We start from the raw sequence: 9855 nt of genomic DNA, 5'->3' as shown, positions 1-9855 counted from the left end.
TCCCAAGTAGGCTCTGCACTGCCAGCACAGAGCCCTATGACGCTGGGCTCCATCTCACAACCATGAGATCATGACCTGAGCTAAAACCAAGAGTCCAGGACTTAACCGACGAAGCCATTCAGGCACCCCTGCGACGTTACTTTTTAAACGTCAACTTCCAGGGGCCCCTGAGGCTCAGTCGGTTGAGTGTCTGACTCAGGTTCAACTCAGGTTGTCATCTCACTGTTCTTGGGTTCCAGCCCTGGGTCCAGCTCCATGCTGGCAGTGCGGAGCCTACTTGGGATTCTCTCTGTCTCTCTGTCTGTCTCTCTGTCTCTGTCTCTCTCCCTCTCTCTCTGCCTCTCCCCAACTTGCACTGTCTTGGTCTCTCTCAAAAAGAAATAAATAAACTTTTTTTTTTTAATATTTTTATTTATTTCTAGGAGAGAGAGAGAGACAGCGTGAGCAGGGGAGGGTCAGAGAGAGAGGGAGACACAGAATCTGAAACAGGCTCCAGGCTCTGAGCTGGCAGTCAGTACAGAGCCCGACGCAGGGCTGGAACCCACGAACCGCAAGATCATGACCTAAGCGAAAGTCAGACGCTCAACCGACTAAGCCACCCAGGCGCCCCAATAAACTTTTAACAAAATATAAAAAAATTAAATAAACATCAACTTCCAGAGCCAACGAGATTGTGACCTCCATTAAGGCAAGGACCTTGTCATAATCTTTTATTTCCAGATATCAACTCTCTGGCACATAGGTGGGGGCTAAATAAATCATTGTTAAAGTTTAAACAGTAAAAACATGGCCTTAATACACACATGTACACAAAAATGGATACATGGAAAACTAGGGATATCTGAGTAAGATCACTGAATCATACCTATTTTGTGTTATTGATTGTACTCAAGTTTTTCAAAGTGTTGCCATTGGGGGATAATGGGTAGAGGGTACATGGAATCTTTTTATTATTTCTTATTACAACTGCCTATGAATTTACAATTATCTCAAAATAAAAGTGTAATTAAGAATGTCTTTAAGAGGCTCCTGAGTGGCTTGGTAGGTTAAGCGTCTGACTTGGGCTCAGGTCATGATCTCACAGTTTGTGAGTTCAAGCTCGGTATCCAGCTCTGTGCTGACAGCTCAGAGCCTGGAGTCTGCTTCAGAGTCTGTGTCTCCCTCTCTCTTTGCCCTTCCCCTGCTCACACTCTGTCTCTGTCTCTCTCAAAAATAAATAAGGATTAAAAAATTAAAAAAAGAATGTCTTTAATAGCAAGATAAAAAATAACATATTTCCAGGGTACCTGGATGGCTCAGTTGGTTAAGCATCAGACTCTTGATTTCAGCTCAGGTCATGATCTCATGGTCTGTGGAATTGAGCCCCGCATCTGGCTTGGAATTCTCTCCCTCTCTCTTGGCCCATCCTCTGCTGGCGTGCACACTCTCTCAAAATAAATAAATAAATTTAAAATATTTAAAAAGTAATAAACATTAAGAACACCCCACAATCAGAGATGGTGCTGGGCCACCTGACATACTGGCGGATTCAATTCAGGTGGAGAGTTGGAGTCACAGGCTCCGCTATGCTGGAGTGGTGCTCCGCAGGTGTTCACAGAGAACCTGAGTGCATGATGGTGGCCTTGCATGGGTGACTAACGGCCATTGGCCGAGGAAGTCGTGGCGACTTCAAGGATATCACCCCTGACAAACTTCTCTTGGCCGTCAAGACCACAGTTTTCCTGGCCATCAAGCTAAGCCCAGCCCAGCTGGGGACATCTGCACAGGAAATGTGCTTCAGCTCAAGGCCAGAGCATTCATGGCCCAAATCACTCTGTTTATGAGTGACACCCCAGAGACTGACTTTGTCTACTGTCAACAGACAGTGTTCATCTGGGCTCCAGGCTAACATAGCTGGTAGCATCACAAATGGGTCTTAGGATATTGGCATGGCTTGTGGGTAAACACTTCTTTCTGCCAGAGCTTATCAACCAACTTCCAACAATAAAACTAATTTTCATCTCCAAAAACAAACAAACAACAAACCCACAATCAGGTACTACTACACACCTGCAGGATGGTTAAAATAAAGACTGGCTTTATTAGATGTTGGCAAGGATGTTGAGCAATTGTACTCTTAAGTGCCGCTGGTAGGAATGTAAAATGGCATTATCACTTTGTGAAACAGTCTGGCAGCTTCTTAAAATGTTAACCATATGCTTACCCTATGACTCAGCCATTCCTCAATTCTTGGGACTTTATCTAAGGGAATTCAAAGCTGTACACAAACATTTATAGCAGCTTTATTTGGATAGCCCCAAACTAGAAACACATCCATCGGCAGGTAAAAGGATCAAAAAACGATAGTTTAACCACATAATGGGATACTACTCAGCGATAAAAAGGAAAGAACTAGTGATACATACATAATATGGATAAATGTCAAAATAACAATGCTGAGTGAAAGAATGCAGATGAAAAAGATTATATGAGTCCATTTATATAAAATTCTAGAAAATTCAGGGGCACCTGTGTGGCTTCATCGGTTAAGCCTTTAACTCTTGATTTTGCCTCAGGTCATGATCTCACAGTTGTGAGATGGAGCTCAGAGTGGATCCTGCTTGAGATTCTCTTTCTTTCTCCCTCTACCACTGTCCCACTCAAATGCACTTGTGTACGCACCCTCTCTACCTCTCTCTCTCTCTCTTAAAAAAATTCTAGAAAATACATACTTAATGTACATTGCCCAAAAGAAAATTGTGCCTCCTAGGAATATGGATGTAAGGGGGGGGTGCCTGGGTGGCTCAGTCAGTTCTGTGGCTGACTTCAGCTCAGGTCATGATCTCACGGTTGGTGAGTTCGAGTCCCACGTCAGGCTCTGTGCTGACGGCTCAGAGCCTGGAGCCTGCTTTGGATTCTGTGTCTCTCTCTCTACTCTCGCTCTCTCTCTTTCTCAAAAATGAATAAACATTTAAAAAAAATTTTTTAAAGAAAAAAGAAAAGCTTTAAAGAAAAGAATATGGACATAGGACAGGGATAGAAGACAAAGGAGCACAAGTAGCTTTTGGGGGGCGGGGGTGAAGGATATGTGCATTGTCTTGGTTGTGGCAATGTTTTCATGGTGTATACCTGTGTTAAAACTCACCTAGTTGTATGCTTTAAATATGTACAGTTTATTGTACACCAATTACATATCAATAAAGCCATTAATTAAAAAAACCACAGTTAAATAGCAATAATAATGAGCCCTTTGGGCAGATTACAAAGCACATTGTGATCTTTTTTTTAATGCTTATTTTTTGAGATAGAGAGAAACAGAGCATGAGTGTGGGAGGAGCAGGGAGAGAGGGAGACACAGAATCCAAAGCAGGCCCTGGGCTCTGAGCTGTCAGCATAGAACCTGATATGGGGCTCGAACCCATGAACTGTGAGATCATGACCTGAGCTGAAGTTGGAGGCTTAATCGACTCAGCCACCCAGGCATTCCAAGCACGTTGTGATCTTGACAGCACCCAGATGAAGGATGGAGCCAGGCCCTATTTTCCTGGTTCACGGATGGAACAATGAGGCTGAGAGAGGTGACAGGGTTTGCTAGAAGCCACAGCACCAGCAAATAGGTTGATCTGGGCTGGGGCCCATGCCTTAGGTTGGATCAATTAGGGTAAAAAGCACTGGAATTAGTTCCTAACATGTCCCAGCCATTTATTAGCTGGGCTTCTGTTATTTCTTTATATCTCCTTTTTCTCCCTTTACATCTCCTTCTGTTATGAAATATAACACAAGTACAAAAACATACATAAAATATACTCATACAGTTTACTAGATAATTATAAAACGAACACACATGTAATCATCACACAAGTAAGTCAAGATACATTGTCAACAGGGGGCACCTGTGAGCCTCTCCTTAATCACAATCTCATCCCTGAACTAGCCCCTCCCCAGATAACCACCACCTTCCTGGTTACTGCCCTGCTCTTAGCCCACATGGGCTCCCTCCAGGATTACTGCAATATCCTTTTTTTTTTTTTCCTGTAACGTTTATTCAGTTTTGAGAGACAGAGAAAGACAGAGCATGAGTGGGGGAAGGGCAGAGAGAGAGGGAGACACAGAATCCGAAGCAGGCTCCAGGCTCTGAGCTGTCAGCATAGAGCCTGACCTGGTGCTCAAACTCAACGGACCACCGTGAGATCATGACCTGAGACAAAGTCAGTTGCCCAACCAACTGAGCCACCCAGGCGCCCCTACTGCAATATCCTTTTTTTTTTAATTTTATTTTAATGTTTTATTTATTTCTGAGAGAGAGAGAGACAGCATGAGCAGGGGAGGGTCAGAGAAAGAGGGAGACACAGAATCTGAAACAGGCTCCAGGCTCTGAGCTGGCAGTCAGCACAGAGCGCGACGCGGGACTCAAACCCATGAACCGTGAGATCATGACCTGAGCTGAAGTCGGATGCTTAACCCACTGCACCACCCAGGTGCCCCTGCAATATCTTTTTAACTAGATTTTTTTTTTTTTTTTTTTTTTTTTTACTTTTACCCCTTCCTTCTCAGCATACCAGTTAGAATATTCCATTAAGGGGCACCTGGCTGGCTCAGTGGGTAGAGTATGTGACTCTTGATGTTGGGGTCATGAGTCCAAACTCCATGTTGGGCATAAAGCTTACTTAAAAAAAAAAAAAGGATGTAAAAATATAAAGTTATCCTATTAAAGAAAAAATATATATTTCTTTTATTTTTTAAAAATATTTATCTTATTTTTGAGAGAGAGACAGTATAAGTAGGGGAGGGGTAGAGAGAGAGAGAGAGAGAGAGGGAGACAGAATCCAAAGCAGGCGCTAGGCTCTGAGCTGCCTAGTGCAGAGCCCAACATGGGGCTCGAACCCATGAACCTTGAGATCATGACCTGAGCTGAAGTTGAATGCTTAACCAACTGAGCCACCCAAGCACCCCTGTATATATATTTAAAAGGAATTTATATATATATATATATATATATATATTCCTTTTAAAATGCAAGTCAGATCCTGTCACTCCCCTACCATGGGCCCCCATTTCATTCTGAATTATGGCTACTCTCTCCATCACTCCCTATGCCATGTGGTCTCTTTACAGTTCCTTGAACAGGAAAATAGCAGACATGCTGCTTCGTAGGGCTCTGGGTATTGTCTCAGCACCAAATGGCTTGAAATTGATTTGCAACGCTCCCTCCTAGCCACTTAACTGACCCCTTCCCCTCCTTCATGTATTTGTTCAAATTTCTCCTTTGTAATGAGGCTTCCCCCTTCTACCCTATTTAAAACTGCAACCTACTTGCCCTTGTTCATTGCCATTTCCTCTGATGAAATGTGAGCTACACAAGGCTGAGCATCTTTGCTTATTTCATTCATTGGTGCTCCAGTGCCTAGAATAGTACCTGGTACACTGCAGGTATTCAGTAAATATGTATTGAATAAAAGAACTAGGATCCGGGGCGCCTGGGTGGCTTAGTCGGTTAAGCGTCCGACTTTCGCTTAGGTCGTGAACTCGCGGTTCGTGGGTTTGAGCCCCGTGTCAGGCTCTGTGCTGACTGCCAGCTCGGAGCCTGGAGTCTGTTTCAGAGTCTGTGTCTCCCTCTCTCTCTGACCCTCCCCTGCTCACGCTGTCTCTCTCTCTCTCTCCTAGAAATAAAAAAAAAAAAAAAAAAGAACTAGGATCCAATTTTTGGTGATAATCATTTCCTTTCGAGTCTTGGTTGCTTCCCCACCTTTGTGTATCCGTTCCAAATAATATAGTTTAGGTTTGTCTCTTTGAACTCTATGTAAATGGAATCATACTCTATATACACTGTTTCTGTTTCACTTTCTTTTGCTCAACGTTATGTTTTTGAGATCCGTTCATGTCGTTGCGGGTGGCTGCAATTCATTCATTTTCCCTTGCTGTCAAGTTTTTCCTTGTATGAGCGGCCAACCATTCAACCATTGAAGGAAATTTGGGCACTGTCCAGTTTTGCGACAATCTCCCATGAATCTCCTGACACGTGTGTACACGTGTGTATATGAGATTCTCCTGGGTACATACTTGGAGTGGAGCTGTATGGCCTTTGTGTATGTGACTCCCCAGTTCTATGAGATAATGCCAAATGGTTTCCAAAGTGGTTGCATCCATCTGCCCTGCTATCTGCAGTATGGTTATCTCTTTGGGCCTCAGTTTCCCCTGCACTTCCTTTGTAAAATAAGAGGATTGGACGAGAGGATTTCTGAGGTCTCTTTTGGTTCTGATGAGATGAGAAGTGAGATCACCACCTGAGCTGAAGTCAGACACAACTGACTGAGCCATCTAGGCGTCCCCATGACTGCTGCTTCTGCTTGCCCTTGAGAGAATTTCCAAGCACAGAGCATGGCAAAGAGAGACAAGAAACAAAAATAATGAGTTCATTCAGAGATGAGGTTAAAGATGTCAAGTGAAAGTCAAGGTTAAGCGATGTGTGTGTGGGAGGGGCCGTGTAGGTTCTGTTTTGGGATAAGAAGGGGTAAAGTGGAGGAGTGCCCCCCGAAAGAGGAGGCAATTCCAGAGGAACACACCTAATGAGCATGAGGCAGTGACAGTTTTTAAGACAGGTTGAGGACAGAGTTGGGGGTGGGGGGATGCTGGGAAGAAGCCAGACAGGAGCTGGGTGGGCTGGCTGGAGAATGGTTCCTGAGCACAGAAGCTGGTTCTGGCCGTACCTCCTTGGGGAGCTTCCTCAGGATATACGGGCTCTTGGCCCTTGGCTCCAATTAGAGACCGATCAGTGCTGGGCAAAAAGTGAATGTTGCTGGAGTGAGAACTTCCCTGGTTCCTCACAGGGTGGGTCATGATGGGCCTCTGCTGTAAGCCCCTGTCTCTGGTGATCACAAGGAGACAGATTTGTTTAGAAGTGCACACTCAGATAGACCCATATCCTGGCTGCATCCCCTCCCTCCTCCCCTGACCTTCTATAATTTCCTTCCTACCTTCACATAGGTATACAGCATTTATTCAGTCATGTATACAGAGAGTGCCTAATGTGTGCCTAGCACCACGCTAGGCCCTGGGGATGCCAAAAAGAACAAGGCACAGTCCTAGGGCTTGAGGAGCTTCTAGCCAAATAGGGGAGGCTCACTGGATATGATTTCTTTTCCCTCCTCCTCACCTGCAGCAGGTGGCAGTGGACAGGGCAAGGGACCTGGCAGTGGACAGGGCAAGGGACCTGGCAGCGGAGGGTCAGTTGTTCATCGGGAAAATGATGATGACGTTCGGCTCAAGGGGTTGTTGTGAAGAGTCTGCATTAGCACACATGCCTTTCACATAGTAGGTGCTCAATGAATATTAGCTAAAGTGGAATAAATCTAGGGGGGAGCCACTGGATAGTCTAAGGCTACTGAAACTGTAACCTGGGCATGGAGATGGTGCCCATATCCTTTTGTTTCGGGGGGGCATGGACTTGTCTTCCGGCCCCATCTAGAAGAGGAGAGAGGTGACTCAAATGGCAAAAACAGAGTTGCCTGGGTGGCTTAGTCAGTTAAGGATCTGGCTCTTGATTTCAGTTCAGGTCATGATTTCACCATTTGTGAATTGACCAATTCAGAGCAGAAGAGCCTCTGCAGGAGCATGGTGGAGTAAGGAGAGAGTTTTCCCTGGGGAGGTCGAAGGCTGTGGGGAAAGACCTAGCACTGAACCACTCAGAGAACTGAAAAATCCCAGTGCTTGGCTAGCTCATGGACCCTCCGGCCAGCACCTCTCCTCCCCTCACTCCCTGGACAGTTCTTTTCTTATTGCCCCCACCTGGGGCTTGTCCCATTTGGGCCCAGCAATACCTATATGGGGGACTCAATCACTCAGCAAGTATTTATTGATCATTTACTATGTACCAGGCCCTACTCAATGTGCTGGAGACACAGCAGTGAAGCAAACAAAGAGCTTCATCTTCGCGTACATATGCAGGTATACATGAAGGATAAATTGTTTGTAATGGAATTGCTGGGGCAAAAGAATGTGCATTTAAAGTTTTTATCGATATTGCCACATTGATGAACATTTTGTTACAGTTTATGTTCAACTGGATGAGTTGTATCTCTCTCTTTATTTATTTATTTTTTTTTTAAATGTTTTTTTATTTATTTCTAGGAGAGAGAGAGAGAGACAGCGCGAGCAGGGGAGGGTCAGAGAGAGAGGGATTCACAGACTGAAACAGGCTCCAGGCTCTGAGTTGGCAGTCAGCACAGAGCTCTACGCGGGGCTCGAACCCACGAACCGCGAGATCATGACCTAAGCGAAAGTCAGACGCTCAACCGACTAAGCCACCCAGGCGCCCCTGTATCTCTCTCTTTAAATGCTTTTTATTTATTTCTGAGAGACACACACACAGCATGAGCAGGGGAGGGTCAGAGAGAGAGACACACAGACTCTGAAACAGGTTCCAGGCTCTGAGCTGGCTGTCAGCACAGAGCCCGACACGGGGCTCGAACCCATGAACCGTGAGATCATGACCTGAGCCGAAGTCGGACACTTAACCGACTGAGCCACCCAGGCACCTCTCTTTGAAAAGATTCTTGATAGGGTTGGAGCTCAATCGATAGATTGATTGTTGGTTGATCCCTAGGGCCAACAAGAGAGAGGAGGTGAGGAGTTGTTCTTTGAAAAGGACCATTGGGAGAGAAGCAACCAGAAAGTGAGCACTTGGTTCAGGCATGGGCAGCTCCACTCCTGGCTACAACTGGATTGGAGAAAGAGGGCTTCGGAAAGTTTTTGTCCCAAAGACTGTTGCAACATTATTGCAGTGTGTCTACATGACCCAAGTGCTTGGCAGAGGCTCAGGCATGGGTGATCCTCCCCATACTGGGCTGACTCCTTCACCTGAGTTGGTCAGTGCTCCACTGATTTCTCCTTCCTGGAGCTACATAAGTAGTTGTTGGGGTCCCAGAGCTGCTCCTGAGACCTACAGGACTGGGGTGAAAGCTTCAGAATGTTGGAGCAGTAAATATATGTCCTGATTTCCAGGACTGCCTGATTTCAAATATTCTGCCCCCCTAGTTCACCAGCACCTGTCAGACCAGGTGTCCCAGTTTTTCGTTTGGAAAATAGCCTGTCTCACAGGTAATGGAGAAGGGGGAGGCAACAGTTCATTCATTCCAGCGTGGAAGCTTGGGATGGTGGGTAAGGGAAGGAGACCTGCATAGATGGCCCCAGCCAGAATCTCTCATTGAAGTCTCAGCTCCGCGTGGAGGTGAGGTGAGTGGGACGCACAGCGGTGTGACTGGCACCCACCTCGCCCCACCCGCTCACCCCATCCCCCTCCCTGTCCCACATTGGTAGGTCTACCTGATATCTCAGTTCAGCCCCACCAGCTCAATGGAGAGGGCCCAAGTGTAAATGCAAAAGCAGTCTGCCACCGCTACGTAAAAAGCGGGTCTAAGCAACTGGGTTCAGTGTGACCAATTTTAGTAGCAGGGATGCGGACGTTAGTTTCTCCCAGGGGAAAAGAAGGAGACTCCAGGTCCCTAAAACTGTGCAACACCCTGTTCTGCCAACCCCACCCCTCACCCCCCCACCGCTCCCTTCGGAGTGGCGGTCGGCCCAGCCCCTAAGTGATCAGGCCACAGCCCCCCGCCGCGTCCGTTCTCCTCCCAGCGTAGTCCGGCCCATCTCCCCACCCGAAGCCCCGCCCCCGGCCCCGCCCCGGCCCTACCGGCCCCGGAGAGGCGGTGCCCGCCAGCCCTCCGGACGGACGCGCCACCCGGACTTCAAGTCCCAGCAGCCCTTGAGTCCCGCCTCCGGGGGCGGAGCTATATCCGGCAGCAAATTCGGAGGAGCCTTGGCACTCAGGCTAGGGAACGCGTGTGACCAATCGCGGGGCCGCTCACGCGTGTGCCGATG

This window comes from Hyaena hyaena, unplaced genomic scaffold, assembly GCF_003009895.1.
Source record: "Hyaena hyaena isolate Hyena2069 unplaced genomic scaffold, ASM300989v1 scaffold_589, whole genome shotgun sequence".
NCBI classification, from domain to species: Eukaryota; Metazoa; Chordata; class Mammalia; order Carnivora; family Hyaenidae; genus Hyaena; species Hyaena hyaena.
This window is presented reverse-complemented; position numbering follows the sequence as displayed.